This window comes from Sturnus vulgaris, chromosome 1 (assembly GCF_052056855.1).
Source record: "Sturnus vulgaris isolate bStuVul1 chromosome 1, bStuVul1.hap1, whole genome shotgun sequence".
NCBI classification, from domain to species: Eukaryota; Metazoa; Chordata; class Aves; order Passeriformes; family Sturnidae; genus Sturnus; species Sturnus vulgaris.
This window is the reverse complement of record NC_142243.1, coordinates 65,239,132-65,256,707: the sequence shown is the minus strand read 5'-3', so window position 1 is coordinate 65,256,707 and position 17,576 is coordinate 65,239,132. Positions and strand designations below refer to the sequence as shown.

At 38.0% G+C, this 17,576-nt stretch overlaps 1 long non-coding RNA gene across 3 annotated transcripts in view; it reads right to left on the bottom strand.

Moving 5' to 3' along the window:
• The window catches only part of LOC148225265 (uncharacterized), a 192,845-nt gene extending 175,626 nt beyond the window's left edge, over window positions 1–17,219 (bottom strand). For all 3 annotated transcript variants that reach the window (XR_015805046.1, XR_015805049.1, XR_015805048.1), the window contains exons 1-4: window positions 17,133–17,219; window positions 16,314–16,351; window positions 14,878–14,988; window positions 13,104–13,177 (exon numbers count right to left, since the gene is read on the bottom strand). This is a non-coding gene — a long non-coding RNA (uncharacterized LOC148225265). The remainder of the gene's footprint in view (window positions 1–13,103; window positions 13,178–14,877; window positions 14,989–16,313; window positions 16,352–17,132) is intronic.
• Window positions 17,220–17,576: the final 357 nt, after the last annotated feature.

Below are 17,576 nucleotides of genomic sequence, written 5' to 3'. Positions count from 1 at the left end.
TTGCAGACTCAAATACATTAATTCAGCATTATTTGTTGGGATTCAATCCCAGAGGTGTCGATTTTGGACCCACTTTTTTTGGTGTACTAATTTTTCCTTCAAATTCAAAAGTCAAATTATCCTTCCACAGGACTCCTATAACGCACTGACTTTTTCATTTAACCAAAATACCTGCTTTAAAGCTCTCCTCCCAAAGGACTGAATGTAAGTACAGATCAAAGATGCTCGTGTTATTTGGGTATAGACAGATTGTGACATTGCCAGGGCACACATTAAGCTACTGACTGAAGGAAAATGCAACATCTTGTGCCTAGCCTTGCAATTGGCTAGAAACACATTGTTTATCCCTTACAATTGAAGATGTTTCTACATAAATTCTCTTCAGAGTAGAGAGTTCAACACTAAAAAAACCACACGCTCCACAAATATATAAAGGAGAAAAAAAATGGCTTTCTAAATATTGATAGAAAACAGACATGATACAGTACCAAAAAATGGCATTACAGGATTCAAGCAAACATAAAGAACAATTGTATATCTCTAATTATTTTCAAGGTGGAAAGTTGTGCAATTTGTCTATTAAAATGGTTACAAAATATATAAATGAAATCAAGGGTTGGAAGATTTCAGGTAGGCTATATAACTATTTAATCCTAATAAGAATACACAAAACTGCATTCAGTAGCAGGGAAAAAATATAGAAATGCTCGTTATAAAGGGCATGAGTGAACCTCTGAAAAAAATTCAGAAAAAATTCAGATCACTCTGTCTCATAATTGGCTACATTTAATTCCACTAAAGCATCAAGCTTTTTCAGAAATAGCATAATCTGAGTCTTTAACACAATTTCTATGTTCACATATCCCTACCCCTCTCTAGCAGAGCTCTCAAAGCAAAAGAATTATACATGGTCATGCAGAATGAGAGCAGCAAGGGTCAGCATTTATATTGGCAATAATTGCTTAGAAGGCAACAACTGCTCAGAGACAAAAATCAGCAGCTTGCCAATTGGCCAGCATATGCAAACTGACATCACATGGCTCCACAGCTTATCTTAAGATAGATCTTTGCAGCTTTCTTTTTAATCTACATAACATTAAATATTCTAAAGAACAAAAATGGAAGGCTCACTCAAATTGTACAAAGCTGCTGATCTGAAGCAGCACTAAAAAGACCAGGTGGTTAAGTCAAATAAAGCCAGCAGAAATGAAGGGGGGAAAACTGAGCAAGAGGTAAACAAATTAAGGCCACTGTGGTGACATTCAGATTGCAGGAGGCATCTTCTGCTGTACTATTACTACTGGAAATAGAAGGGCACTGCCCACCACCCAAGAGAAACAAACAGATATCCAGCCACCCCTAAACAAAAAATCACTAAAAACATTGCCCCCATAAGCAAGGCTTGGACACATAAGTTCAAAAATATTTGAGTCCACTCACACAGTACAAGAGGAGTAAAAGCACTTCTGTGTCTGATCAAGTTTGAAAAGAAGTCATCCCAGGGTAAAAAAAAAGAGCATAATTTCACAGGGAAAGGTGGGTTCAATTTTTTCCCATTCCTCTATTGATTTGGCTTACTGAGAGGTGGGAAAAGTGCTCCTCACCACTTCAAAGAAATAAGCAAGAAATAATAATGGAGAATGGAACAGGAAAGAGAAAATGAAAGGTAACAGTTCATTTCCCACTGGAACTAGTAAGGGTGGTTAATGTACTTTTTAACATTGCATGGAAAAAAGTACTTGGAACAATTGAATTCCCTTTGAGCTTGTAAACTCAGGAAAGCACCCAACTCCCAAACTGATTATAACGGGAAATTGCCTGGTTTATGCCAGGGGTTTTGCTTGTTTGTTTTTATACCCACTCTGAGTGAAGGAAAACCAAGTTTTCATGAAAGCCTAATACATGTTTCAGGTGAAAAGATGTAATCTTTGTTAATCATTTTCCTTTGTGCACTACAGAAAGGTGTTTACATACACTGTGCTATTAAAGGCAATGTAAAGCAATAAGGTAATACCCTGGATTTAAGAAAAAAAAATAGAAAGGTTTTTCAGCTACCTTCAGCTCTTGAATTAATCAAAGCCTATTATCAAGATTTGTCTGAATATCACTTCCCCCCTCCCCCCGCTTACAGCTCATTAAGCCTGCCCTTTTGAAATGCTGCAGCAGCTGAAGCAAGAGGCAATGCAGAGAAGATAAAATGCAGCTGCTCTCCACCAGGCTCCAGGCTGCCCAGTCAGCTCCTCTGGCAGCATCTGCCTCAGGCAGCAGGGTCAGGCACTGATGCTCAGAGAGGGCACAGATACAGGGAGGTTTGGGCACTGAAGGCAAAGCCATTTCACTTGGGCATTTATAGACTATATAGATTTCAGAAACTTTTGGGGGTTGTGTATGCTTTCTTTGAACACACAGGTGTTGCTTTACATTTGTAAGGGTGTCAGATTTAAAAAGGTACAAGGCACCTCCCTCTGTATCACTTGTTTACTGATCATCTGAGGTGGGAAAACTTGCAGAAGAACAACTGTGATGCAGATTTCCCCCAAAGCAGCTGCCACACTTGGATTAGCTAGAAATACCGTCATTGGTACTCTTATTTGCTCTCAGTATGAAGCAGCTGTGAAAGATGATGAAAATGAAAAATGTTACTCTGCTGCTTTCCACTCTCATGGTTTCCATTCTCCCTTCATAGCCCTGTTCTTTTGCCACACTACAGACCTTATGGAAAACTCAATTTTTTAAATACACAGCACTGCCAGAAAGCTTGACAGCATTGGAGATCACAGCAAACCTGCCACTGTACAAGTACACAGATCTCTGAGGGCCAGCACAAAAGGACAAAGAGAACAAGACAAGGAATTCCAGCAGCAAAGCCACATGAAAATCAATTTTGCACGTGCTGGACCAACAAACCATCATCACATTTTGTCCCCTCTGTATTCTTCCTCGATGTTCCTGATCCTTGACCTTCTGGTTAGGTTACATTTAGGGTTAAGGTTTTGTTTTACTAATAAGATAAAAGGAAATAATGAACTAAATAATAGGCAAAGTCTTATTTATAATCAAGCAAAATGTGACTTAAACGGAGAGACTTTGAAATCAAATACATGGTACATTCTGCTGAAATTACCTTGATTTTAAATGTGACATTGGGAGCATTATGGCAAGTAATGACAGGGAGGTTTCTGTAAGGCGTGAAGAAATGGTAGACAGTAATGCCTTGGAAGATATAAGTGAGGGGAAGCAGAACTCATACAAGGTGGGATTCCATTTTCTGCAGTTCCACATCATGTTTCTGTCCTGCCACATGCCTACCCGTGGAAATCAGTAGGCACAGTGTTTTCAGCAAGTGGCCGAAGAATAATTTTTTACTATGACATTTCATGGCATTTGATGATTCATTGGAAGTGATTGGTTATGCACATTTTGATGAGCTTTTTTCACTGTGGAGGCTTGGGAAAAAAGCACACACACAGAAAGTAAATACCTCCTCTTGCTCTGACATTGTTGTTCTAACTTTCACAAGTCACTCCATTCATTTTAAGATCATCAGTTTTTTATCACTGTCTTTCAGCTCCTGCCAAATATGAATTGCTTTTAGGTTCAGTAGTGTAAGTTAAGGAGGGAAGGAAAAGGGGGTGGTGAGCCATGAGATTTATGTGAAAAAGCCTCACAGTATCCAAGATCAAATGCGGAAAGTCAAACTCCCAATGTCAAAATTCAGAGGTGAGGTTGAAATCCCTTATAATATTCACCAACCTAAGACAATACTAACATGCATCCCTGGCAAAGCCTGACTGAAGCTATAAAGTTGCTGGAGAGCACAGAGCCTTCTCCCTTTAGGAGCAGACTAAGAGTACCTGAGAAATCACTCCAGGCATTAGCATTACCTGTTAACAGCTCAAATACCTTCATATTTCAAATCCATCAGCCACGTATCCCTATTTAGACATATCTCAGTCTCAGGGTACTATAAAATCCTCTAGATAGCTTCTTTTTTACAAACACCCACAAGCAGCATATGCAAAGTATCATTTTAATGCTACATAATGGGAACTGAATTTAGTCCCAAATACAGTGTCAAAATTAATAAAATACATCCTGATGGCTGAGTTATCTACTACTCATCTTGGATATAGTAAAAAATAAGCCAGATCCCCAATTTAGGATATTTTTTATTATTTATTTGCCTTTTGCTCCATATGGTGATATTATTGAAGCATAGATGTAGATTCTGTACCATCCTGAAACCATTAGAATAATTTTTGGGTACTGTTGTATTTTGCCTGCTACAATAAAAGTTTTATTGACAAACTAAAATCTTTGGTAGGAGTGCAAGAAATAATGTTAAAAACAGTTCTGTGAAGAAGTGCAGATGATGTTTCTGAAGACCTAGCTGTAATGCCAAGATCTGACACAGACTGGGTATCACTAAGTAGATTGCTCCCCATTTAATTAGAGTAAAATCAAATTTCTACCTGTATTTACACACGAGTTGCTCTGTTAAAAGTGGAAGTACATAGGAAAAGAGCTGCAGATAAGAACACAAGGACAGGTGTTACATATACTTCCTACATATATAGATTTCACTTTAGAGGATCTAGGCGTGAATGAATTTTCTTAGTGAAAGAAGACTCTGCATCTACTAACATCAACATCGTGGGTTTTGTGGATGCTGTAGAAGGACTCACTGCACCCAAAAACCAGAGTACTGGTTTCTGTGACTGCATCAGTTAGCTAAATAAAAGTGTAACACCTTTACAAACCTCTACACAAACACATCACAGCTGCAACTGAAAAATCTCTACCAAAAGAGAGGGGGGGAAAAAAACAACTCTTAAAAAGTGAAAATCACAACAGTGCCTAGACCAGAGGATAGAAGAGAGAATGCCCTATTTTATCTCAATTAAGTTCTAATAGCAAAATGACACGTGAACAGATGCCCAGTGAGTCATAGCTGAGTAACATGATTTTGTGCAACAGCAGGCAAGAACTATTAAGGAAACCAAGCCACCGTAATATGCAGCACAAAAATTTACATGTGGATGAATTTAGGTCTTTTCAACTGCGACAGCAAGCATTGCTGTTTGGCTAGGTAAGCAGAGAGAAAGAACATAGGATACTAAATCAGGAACAGTCCCTTAAATGCTCAGATTGCAATTGCTCTAGAGAAGCATCCTTGTTTACAGCCTTCACATGAAAATTTTAGTGATGTTGCAAGAGAGCAAGGCACCACCTCTCTCCAGTAATTTTTTATCCAGACATTAATGATCTCCATAGACCAGCAATGCACGAAACTTAGAAATAAATAATTGATGATTTTACACAGTCTGAGCTGGCTGAGTCATCTCCAATAGGCTATTAAAACAGCATCATGAGCTCAGCTGGTATAAAATGCCTAGAAATCCCCAGTTCTTCCTGCAACTGCAGCCTTTTTTCCATTATGACTGAAGACAATGAGAAAAAAAAAAACAATTCAAAGAAAATCTGAGGAGAAGTTGGGAAGAGGGGTTGAACTTTTCACTCTCCTCTTTAGACATTTCCTCCTTTTCCTTCTCTAGTTCACACAGTTCTAGTCACACCTACAGCTGTCATGGAGGTGAGGGAAACAAACAGCTGTTCCAAAAAGAAAGGCCAGCTCCCAGGCCAGGACCATAAAGTCAATAGCATTGCTCCTGGGATACTCTCAGGGATACAGAACAATTACAGATCTTGGCATTGTAGCAAGTTCCCTTCCCTGAATATGAGCATAAATTCCATAGCTCTGTATTCACATGGAGGGGGGACTTTACCCTCATACTGCACATACCAAAAGATTTTTACTGGTTGGACCATAAAATAAACTAAGTCAGCTTCTCCATCTCCCCAAAGTGAGGGGGTGGTCATTGCTGAGCTGTGGGGGTCACTGCTCAGCAACTCCACTGCAGAGCATATCTGAGAAAGCTGTCTGAGCTATCACCACCAGGGAATAGTGGAAATCAGATATCTTTAAGACATTAAGGCTCTGGTTAAGAGCAGAGAGAAGCCAAGAGTTTCCTGACTCCAAGCTGCATTACAGAATCATAGAATCACATAACAGTTTGGGCTGGAAAGGAGAAAGCTGACCCTGAGATCAGCTCAGTTGGTCAGAGCATAGTGCTAATAACACCAGGATCACAGGTTTGATCTCCATATGGGCCATTCATGTAAGAGTTGGACTTAATGATCCTTATGGGTCCCTTCAGAATATTCTATGATTCTGTGAATAGAAGTCTACCAGCCAACCTTTTCTAGTGTAATCCTGGTCTTAAGTGACACTAGATATGACAGTTTCAGACAACCTAGTACATCAGGCAAGTTTATGTACCTATTTGCAGAAAAATAATATCCTGTCCTGGTTCCAGCCAGAACCATTGCAGTAGCCAGGAGGGTGCATGGCCAAGAACCAGTGGTTTTCAACACCACTTGGGAGAGAACACAGGAACAGTCAGGAATTGTCGTGCTCTGCATGATATCGTGGTGAGCATTTGCATTTTGTACACTTTGGTCATTAATATTGTCGCTGATCCTGTTTGTTTTATTATCTCATTGCTGCTTCCAGTACATTGTTCTTACAGCAATTTGTGATTTTTACCTTTTGTGCCTGCAATTCTCCTCTCCAGAGAGAGGAGGGAGAGGAAGCAGGGAGTGAGCGAGTGGTGTGTAATTTGGAATGGTTTCAGTGGGAACACTAAATTAGGCAATACCATTCCTAAACCACGACATATCCACATGTGTATTGCAACTCTCCCTGACAAAGTTTGCTACCAGGAAGACAACCATCATGTAGTTCCACAGCCTGCATTTTATCATACTGTTCTGATACACACCCCTAACTCATGCAAGAATTGTATGAGGATAAAATTGACATTGTCAAAATAACAAAAATAATAATAAAAAAACCCCAAACAACAAAGCCCTGCTGCAAGGCCACTTTTTCAATTTGTGACCTTCTTGGAGCACTATGTGTCAGAGCTGCTGAGACAGAGGATGGAGAAGGCACCAAGATAAGAAGTCAAGCTGCAATTTTACCTCTACTTGACAGTCTAGTAGCAATAAGACATGAAAAGGGGCCTTGCTGTCCTATCCTCCCTCCCGAACACAGATTCTCATTATCTCCTTTCTACAGGCTGGAAGCTAAATGGCAGATACTGCTCCTGCATACAAATCTAAGTTTTCCTTGGTTTAGCAGGCTTACTGCAGCCAGTTGGGTGCAAAAAAACAGAAGAAACCACTTTTTTTTTTTCTTTTAAATTGCATTTAGAGGCAGGATTAATTCTGCTGCACCACAAAGCATCATCTTTAGGGATACTCTGGGAGCAAGTTGTTCTATAGGACCCAGAAGAGCAAGGGGCAGAATTTCTAGCTCAGGTCACAAAAGCAGACCAGTAGATGCTCAGCACCAAGCTCTGCATGTCTATAACTCTGAAGCACAGAGGTGTCCTATCAGCAGTACCAATTTTACTTTCATGACAGATAACAGCCACCCTGATGCTGATAACTGAACAGAGTGTTCCCAGCACAATACAAATAAGGTACCAAGGATGATCTTGCACTATCATTGTTTGTTCTCAAACCCTGGCTTCTTGGTTTTTGCCCGTTTCTTACTTTAACACCTAAAAAGTTGGAGCTATGAAAATCTGGGTTAGTAAATAAAATATTTTATCTGAATTTCTTCAGTGAAATTCTGGTTTTGAATAATTAACTGTTTCCATGACAGAAGACTAAAAATACTTACTAAGAGTAGCACACCAGCCCATAACATTTTTACCCTCCTAGCTGGAAAGGGCAGAATCTTTGGAAGATTATGTTCCAAGGAAAAAATTGTCCTAAGAAAAATGAAAGCAAAACGACCACACACACAATAACAAAAAACAAACAAAAAACCAAACAACAAACCAAAAGGCAACACACACAAAAAAACCCCCAAAAAACAAAAAACAAACCCACAAACATTTCACATTTAAATAGAAAGAATTAACTAATTCTACCTAAGGCATCCAAAATAGAGAAAATAAACCAAGAGTCATGATATCATGAAGCAAACATGTAAAGATCTGATTTAAGCCAAGATATACCTCTTCAGTGGAATCCTCTACCCATTCAGGGTCTCCCACACATCACAGTTATCACTATATTTATGCTGCTACTACATTTATGCTACTATCTTTGTGCTGCCATTTACTAAATGGGCATGAGAATATTTTATTGGTTATCCCATTGAGATAGCAACCAAAATTATTTATGCTTTTGTTAGTGTAATGATGGTCATAGATTGGGATTGGGCCAAACGTTTGGGACAGGGACAACTGGGTACATTTAATAGAAGTCAGTTCTGGCTAATATATTTGAAAAGATACTACCTAAAGAAAACATAAATAAGAGAATGCTAAAGTCTGTTTATGGCAACTAATCCTCATCAAATTACTGCTAATTAATGGTTCAAAATGAGTTACAACATCCAGATCCCATTTTATTGGGTAACATTATAAGTTTCTCTTTTTCCCTGATTCATCTAAAGAGAGGGCTTAATGAAATTCCTTCCCCTTCTCCAGCCTCCCAAAAAAAAAAAAAAAAAAAAAATCTAGCATGCAAGCCCTCTGAGATAGGGAGATTAGTTGGGGTGGGGTCTTGACAAAAAATGAAACACTTTTAGAAGCCTAAACAAAAATACATTAAAAACAGCAATTTGTTTATGACTGAGAACTCTGCCTAAAGCAGCACTTGCAGAAAACACCAAAGTAGAGAAAGAAAAGAGAGATAAAATGGTTAAGAAAAAAATCTGTTTTCTGGAGATACTATTACAAGTGCCTAGGGGAAAAAATATTACATTTTTTTAAATTAGGTACCATTTTCCAAACAATCCTTTTCTATATCCTGACAGTTTCTCAGTGCAAGATGTGCACTGCCAGAACTATCCTATTTTCCAGGGCTTCTGATGGGAAAAGATATTATGCTATAATGAATCTAACAATCTTATATCCTCTATTTATAATGGACCCAGAATGCTCCAAAAATAATTGGAGTAGTTTCTTAACTTCAAGTCTTCTACTATTACCAGTGCTTAGCAGCAAAGAGAATTGAACACTTTACTAAGTAATAACATGAAAACTCAAAGAAAAACTTTCCAACATACTGTCAAGTTTTATCAGGCACTGAGTGATTAAAGTTCAGTTCAGACTGTGGTTAGATGAGGCAATCTACTGGACCTGATTTATCAGAGGTATGGGAGGTTACCCACTATATATTAAAATACTGTATTGAAACAGAGCCTGGTGGAATGCAGAAAGACTGAATAGATCTAAACAAATCTCATTTAGGGCATCATAATTTACATATCCTCCAAATATTACTTGTAGATCAAACCTTTCCTTCAAAATTGGTGGACTTATTCTTAACATAAGACTTAACTTGATATGGAAAAACAGATCAGCAACACTACCCAAAACCCTAACATTGCAACAAGACCTAAATCAGTATTTGTGTATCTTCAATGTACAAAAGGAAAACAAGTGATCCATCTACTTTAACATTAATTAACCTCTAATTAGCCCTGATACATATCCATGGTAGCTTTCCAATTAGCTTCCTTTCCCATAGGCAGGGTCACTCTCTTCTCCCAACTTCTGGTCTTCCTTTGAATAAGACTCTTATGAATGGGGTCTCCATACCATAGACCCTGTCTATGAGCAATTACAAAATCCACTTGAATGCCTTCACTTGCAAGACAATTAATTTAAATCTAATGTATTTAAATGTTACATAGAAGCAACACTTTCAGGTCAATTTGTTGGTTTTTTTCATGTCCGTGGGCATTTCAGGTTTGCATTTGCTCAGAGCTCCAGCATAAACAATCTGAAATGGCTGTGATTTTGTGTCACATTGTTTGCTGTGGTTTCATAAAAGCACTGATGAAAGTCTTATTATAAATATGTTTAATTTGAACTCTTTTTGTCCCTAACAGCTCTAGAAGACAAGATTCTTAACTCTCAGCTACTCTAATTATATTTTTCTGTAGCTAAAAGACTGTAAATGATTTCAACAGATATAATTCACAGACATAATGTTATGAGTGCACTTAATTTTTCTAACATCTCTTAAACAAGAGCTTAGGTCAGTCAAGATTTCTGATGGAAACAGGAGGACTCTCCTTTCATATTATTTGTTTATGACTACCTAGTATTTAAAATTCCCATTTCTGTGTGTTGAAATATCATTTACTCCAATTCTTGTATGCTTAAAAAAAGAAAACAAACAAACCAAAAAATCCCCAACAGACAGGAAACCCAAAAATAAATAAAAATCAAAACCCCTACAAATATATAGGAGATCAAGACTGTCTATTCTGACACGAAGTAAAAATTTTACTTAAAATTATTTAGGGGCAAAAACCAACCCAACCAACAAACAATTAAAGAAGTTTTTTTCTGGTTTGTTTGGGTTTTTTTGGGGTTTTTTTTAGCCTCAGGAGATGCAATTTGCTGTTCCTTTCTGAAATAAAGTACAAGTCCATTGAATGCAACATGAAAATTTCCAAGAACTCGTTTGTTCAAGAACACATTTTGGGTGTTTACTAGGTGCTTGAGCTAATGGAAAAATAAGTTTGGAACAATGAAATTCAATTTTGCAATTAATGATCTATCATATCTACTCCTTGATGCTTATGCCTCAGCAGAGCTGATATACTTAGGGAAGTAAGGCAATAGAAACACTTCTAATGCGAGGCACAATCTCACTCCAACGTTTTATATGTACTTCATAAAAGAGATCAGTCCTCTTAACCTCAACTTCCAGGTAGGGAAAGAGATTCACATTGAAATACAGTTTTGCCCAACAGGATATGGTTTGGCCCCCCCATACACTAAGGCACCTCCTATACAACCTACCACATTTTATTTTTTCTTGTTTTGCTTTCCTGGCTACAAACTTGATGCCAAATGCATGAATAGAGGTAACACATGCAGGAACTATATGGCAGCCAGCTACAATTCAGATTCATGGTGCAATGGAATCAGCACCTTTAGGAACTGAGTTTTCTAGGTTTTACAGAAATAATATAAAGCTACCTATCAAGAATATACTAGAAGTTAATAGAACAGTGCACACCATCTCCCACATCTCTCATCAAAAAAAAAGAAAATCTAACTTTATCTTATTAGAAGTGTCTTCATTCTTCATGCTCTGTTGTTGTGCCTAATGACATGAGGAAATGCACCATAAGGGTGTGATGCTTGTGCATTCCTGTGACAGTGTATTGTCAGACAGCCCTCAGGAGACACCTTTGTCTCTTGGGTGCCACAGATGTACAGGCAACAAAACAAAGGGCAACAGATCTTGTCATTCAAAGGGTGCACTTATGCAACTGCTTGCAACGTAAGGTTTAACACTCTTGAAAAAGGCTCTGATATTGACTTGAGGTTAGATAATTAATTAAACACCAAAAAAGGCAATTACTGAGAGGTGTCTAGCAGTTCTTTCTTCTAAAAGTGTATATAACCCTCAGAGAAAGTTTCCATGTAGACGCATCTTAGGTTCTGTTGTGGAAGAAGCTAATGAAGAATGGTCTATAAAAAAAAAAGTTTCTCCTGTTAGCCAAAGAGCTTCTATGTTCATCAGCCAGTTCAATTGCTAGTCTTTACAGCCACAACAAATACAGTTTCTTTAGAAAGGTGGGGAGATTAAGCAGTCTTTGTGATACTAGTTAAGAATTTTTTGACAAAATACTTCAGCGTGATGATAATTTGTGGTAGAAAAAAAAGGCAGACCCCATTATTGCATTAGCTAGAACACACTGTATCTCACCAACTGCAGCTCTGAGAGCCATCAGCCACTCCATTTATTTCAGAAAGGACTGTTAGGAACCTCTGTTGGAAAACGCCTCATTTCATTCAAGTTACTCTGCAAACCAAGTCCCTGATGTTCACAAGCATGAATGAACCCTGATATAGCCCAAGTAGGAATATTTCATTCTCAGGCTGCTTCTGAATATAAGTACCTGTCTTCTTTGAAATCCCATTCCAAGAAGGGAGCAGGAAATTCCTGCAGAAAGGTTAGCACTCTGGTAAATTCATAAAACTGATGGCTTCTGTGGCTTGCTGAGACCACAGGCACTTCCACATCACCACATCATAACTGTGCTATGGTTATTAGAAATCCAAAATTAAAAGACTTACTCTGAAAAGGGGTCATTTTTCTGTTTCATGCTGTCAAATGAACCTGTAGGTGGGTAATGATATTTCACTGGGGGCTGAAGGTGAATGAAAATGGAATTAGGTGGAATGCTAAATTCAGCAGTATCATAGGAAACCAGGGTCTCTGAAACCAAAACAGATGAATTTTGCAATGACTAAGTATTAGATTAGCATCAGCATCCTGAATGCTTCACCAATTTCATATTTTTTTACCAATATTATATAAGAAAAGTCTCCCTGCTCAGTTCCTGCTAGTCAAATGGGTGCTGAGTAATCAACTCCAGACCAGGCTGGTGGTATATAGATAGCAATGAAATCAACCTTTAATATGGCATGCAGATTTCAAGGGACAAAATATTAATTTAAAGTGTCCTGTTTCTCTTTAACAGAAGGCTGCCTAGCTTGCAGTATATGGGGCATCACCCAATTTTAACTTTTCTGTTGCAGTGATAGGAAGGCAATTTGCCACTGCCACTTCTACTAACCTATCTCCATTTCAGAAATGAATTAACTACAGAGCTGGAAGGATAGAGCTAGCAGAACCTTCACTAGTCATTTCAGTGAGATTAATTGACAGGATATTTAAAACCCATTTTAACAGCAAGGCAAGTTGAAACAAAGGACTGTCCTGGCTCTGTTTTCTCTGTGCTTGTAAAAGCGTCAGATACCACGTTTCATCGGGATGAGGGAGGCATCAGAGACGAAAAGATTCTCCTTCCCAAGCACATCAGGGTGGTATATGGAAATCTTCACCCAGGCTCAGGATTAATAGAAAGGAAACAATGAAGGCTTAAAGCAGACACATGCCAGCAAATTACTGTCTTACTGCAAGAGAGGCACTCCTGGAGAGCACAGGAACAAGAAGAGATGTCTGCTGGTACCTGGGCACAGCTCATTCACCTGATAGCAGAACATGTTTCAGGCTCTTAACAGTAGGAATGCAATGACTCCCATTTTTGTCAGGTAATGGCTTTCTAGTAGGGGAAAAAAAAAAAAGTTGTTTTTGTTATTTTTAAATGCACTCTACTTTTTTTACTTTTTTAGTAAACATGTTTTATAGATAAACATGGGAGATACCTTACAAGAAAAGAGCCATTTGCAGGATCATTGCTCTGCTCTTCCTCACCAGAGCTGTTTGCAGAGAAGAGTGAGCAAGCTGTATATTTCTATCACATTTTGCCAGACTAGAATTCAATCTGAGTACACTGTCAAAGGAGGGCTGATGGCAGGCAAGTAATTCATTCCCTATTCCAGGCTGTTTGCTTCCAACAAGTCCATTTCACGGGATAGTTAACAGATCCTCTCATGATAAGGATGACTGCTCAAAGCACTTAGGTTGATGTTGTTTTAATACCAAATCTATATTGAGGTGGTTGACACAAGTAGTGCCATACAAAGTAGCTTACAAAGGTTGGTGGAGTGGAACAAGACATGAAACCTAACATCAACATTCCTCTGTTTCTGAAATGCCAGTGAAAGCTCTTGATGTTGTGGGTATTTTTAAATACGATGTTTTCACACAGCATTTTAGTTACAGCAAACGTAACCATGCTTGCAAATTAATTTGCAGGGTAAAGATTTCACTTTGAAAGTATTCTTTCAATTCTTGTAGCCCTTGCACACCTAACATATTCTCAGTAATATTTATGTGGTACAATATTATTACACTTTATTTCCTCGAGAGAAAACCACCTTAAAAGGGGAAAATAAATCCATTGATATGACCAGTTTATTGCATATATGTGGTATGTAATTTTTATATAATAAATATTTTTAATGCAGAGCAACTAAATATTATACAAAGATTCTACAGAGAACATATTTTCAAGCATTAATGATGAAAGTCGAAAATCTGAAAAAAATCTCCAACAGAAATTTTTCTTCCTGATTTCCAAAAGTGCTTTGGACTTGGGGCCATCACATTTGAAATCATCCTGGCTGTTTTCACAAGCATTTCTGGAAAACTTCCTCTTTCTCCTGCCCTGAAAGTCCTTTAAACTTCATTTCTGCTGGGATCCTTTGAATTCTTTTCCAGGCCACTGGGTATCTAAACATAGCAGAACTTCCATAATATGTGGCTTATCCTAATTATCAGAAGTCCTGAGTATTGCAATAGCTGATTCACAAATCACTTCTTTAAAAGAATGAAAAAAAAATTTATTCAATTAATTTTGTTTAAAGTTCTTTCTGTAGCCTTTATTTTCACAGTTATACACAATCCCATGTCATTTGGTCAATAGAGAATGACTCGCTTGCTGTTTTGCTGCCCACACTTTCACCCTCTACTTGCATCTGCAATTAAAAAGCATTAACTGAGCATATGGATTGCACTGAAGGTCAAGACCTATTTTAACTCATACCTCACAATTTGTTAGGAGCATCCATTGAATTGTACCATCATTATGGTATCTCTATATCTAGTGAAAACATATATTGACTGCTTTCATCAATATTACCTTGTTGCATCAACTGTCAATAAACTGCACTTTCCTGTCACCATGGAAGAGGGACAGTTCAGAAACTCAAAATGTCAGTGGTGGCTTTCATGCTTTGGTTAAGGCTCATAAGTACATCTCATCTCAAAATAATTAATTAGGTTTTGGCATTTTCCCTGAATTTTGAAAGATCACTCAAAAGTGGCTCAGTCAAATATTATTTGGGGTCTTTCACGTACCTGGCAGTTTACCCACAAACAAGTTTCCAAATGTTCCCACATGTCTAAAATGCTGTGTTCATAGTCCACTTAGTGTCAAAATTGCATTCTCTCCACACTCCCCAGCAAACACTGTGAATTGAGTAAAGAACAACAGTTTTAAGTTTCAGATCTGCAAATGCATCCTGAGATTTTGCAAGAGCCAAAAATCTAACTCCGGGAATGGTAATTCGGGGGATACCAGTATTTTTCAGCCAAGCATTCACACTATTAACTTGTTTGCAATTACACTTAACATGTTCATTCAACATACAAACATCAAATTCATAACCCACAATTCCCTGAGCAGCTGCTGCTCAGGATAGTGATCACTCATCCCAGAGCTGACCAGTAGGAAGAAGATCTGTTGTTCTGAGTTCTGCCAAAACCATCAAGGTGGTTAAAAAAAAAAGTGGGGGAGGAAAGAAAAAAGAAGCTATGTATGAGAAAAATTTTTACACAGTCACAAGAGGGACAAGTGGTCATGACAGGTGACCTATCTGCACCCAGCTAGATGAAAATTAGTTGGTCTGTTACACTCAGGGAGGCGAAAAAAAAACCTGCACACACACTGAATATTTCTACCTTATACCATGGCTGAACCAAAACTGATGACAAATATCCACACTTAGATGAGATATCAAGCAACAACTCTAAAATGCCTAAGAGGCCATGGCTTTTTCCTCCTCCACCTCAGATCAAATGAGCTTACATCCTTAATGGAATCCCAACAGGCAAGTGTCACATTTAAGTTCCACTAGAACTAAGGTAATGGTGCTGGAAGACTGTTGAACAGCTTCCAACCCCTGCATTACTGAAACTATGAAGACATTCTCACATTCTAAAAAAAAGTCCATGGCCTCAGTTAAGTTGGAATATAGTTCTCTGTGGCCATCAGTCTGAACTTGTCACAGCTCCTTCATGGCAACTATAGGAACTGAATCACAAAGTGTTTGGGGAAAGCAGAATCCCAAAAAAAGCCAGTGAGTCATCCTACTGTGTCCCGTTACTTCAGGGGGTGAGCACTATTCCCAGTTCTCATGACAGTGAGCAAGCTTGACTCGTCCACCTGATTTTTTCCAACACTGAACTCAGAAGCCTGCAAGAAATCTTACTCATGACAGTGGGCTTAGGGATTGGTAGAACTGATACAGAAACTGTTGAAGTTTAGGAGCAGCAGTCATCAGAACTAAGTAAAGCACGCAGTGAATTTATTGTTTAATAAATTTTTATGTTCCATGGTTAGCTTGGTAAGTCCCCAAAAGAACCTAAGGGATCTTCTGCACTTACTTCAAGGGGCTTGACATTAACTGTGTTTTTAATAACTTTAAGTATCTAAATGAAAAAAAAAGTAACAAAACAACACTTTTGCCTGTATTTCAGGAGTAGCAGTTGACACAGTCATATTTTCATCTTACATGTGGTATTTCTTCAGAATACATCCAGTTGTCAGACTCTGAAGAAATGAAGAGAAATTAAATAAAGGAAAAAATACTTTTCCTATAAATAGTATTGAGCTTTTCAGTAACTCACTATCATAGCACTACTTCCCCCCTTACTGGTATTTGGTACTGACAATGAGAATTCAGAGAAGAAAACCTTTCTGCAGACAGAATCATACAGACTGAAGCTTCAGCAGGACTTTAAAGAAGCTTCTCTAGAAAATAAAAAAAAAATTATATAACTATAATATATGTTTAAAAGGAATACATCTCCCAGCCATATCATCTTCCTTCACAAGTGGAGTCTGCAGAACAATGTATGAACACCAGCCTTTTGCAACTCCTACTTGCTTACTGAATTTCTTCTTCAGAGTGGATCTGAGTGACAGAAAACACAAACTGCATTTGACCCCTTTGTACTGGAAAGGAATGAAGAAAGCTGCAGCAGCAATCAGGCCCCTTTTCCTCTACCCACTGAAACAAGTCCCAGCATTACCTTAATGTTGCAAGTTTCTAATTAATACTAAAAAAACACATAGTGATGTATTCACATCCAATCCAAAATATGAAAATGAAGAAGGTTTTCAGGCTGTGAAGCTAAAATATCAAGCTTCTTGCAGCTGGGCTGAGTGGATTTGAGAATCCCTTAGAGTCAGCATCAACCATCACTGATGCACAAGCACAGCACAGTTTGAAGAGATTTGTGCTTAATTTGTGATTAAAGGCTTTCAACCCATAAAATAGAGACAAGGAAAGAAATAAAGCATGTCTGTAGACAAACAGATTCCAGCCTACCTGCATTTTGTACTTCTGTCCATAACCCTGGTAGCTGGTGCTTGTGCTGATGAAACTATCATTGAATTGATTGTCTCAGTTGCTAAGGAAACCAAAGGGATGATGCTAATGGATACTATTTATGACACTGGGAACTTTAGAAAACATTTGCCATGAAAAGATGGTGTCACAAGTTAGTTTAAATCTACACTGAGTCTTAGCACAGAGAAGAGAATTAGATAGGTTTTTTTCCTTTCTGTCTTCCCTCTGACATTTTATTTTTTATCAGATACTTATAGCTTTATGCTTGGTTTGACTATCGGCATCACTTTATAGTCATTTTTCTAGCTTTATTTCAAAACACAGGAGTTAGCTCAAGCACATTCATTCTAATTCTAAGCAGTGTAGTACAGGATTTTTTTAAAGCATCACACATGATGCAAAATAGGATTTGACTTTGGGAAT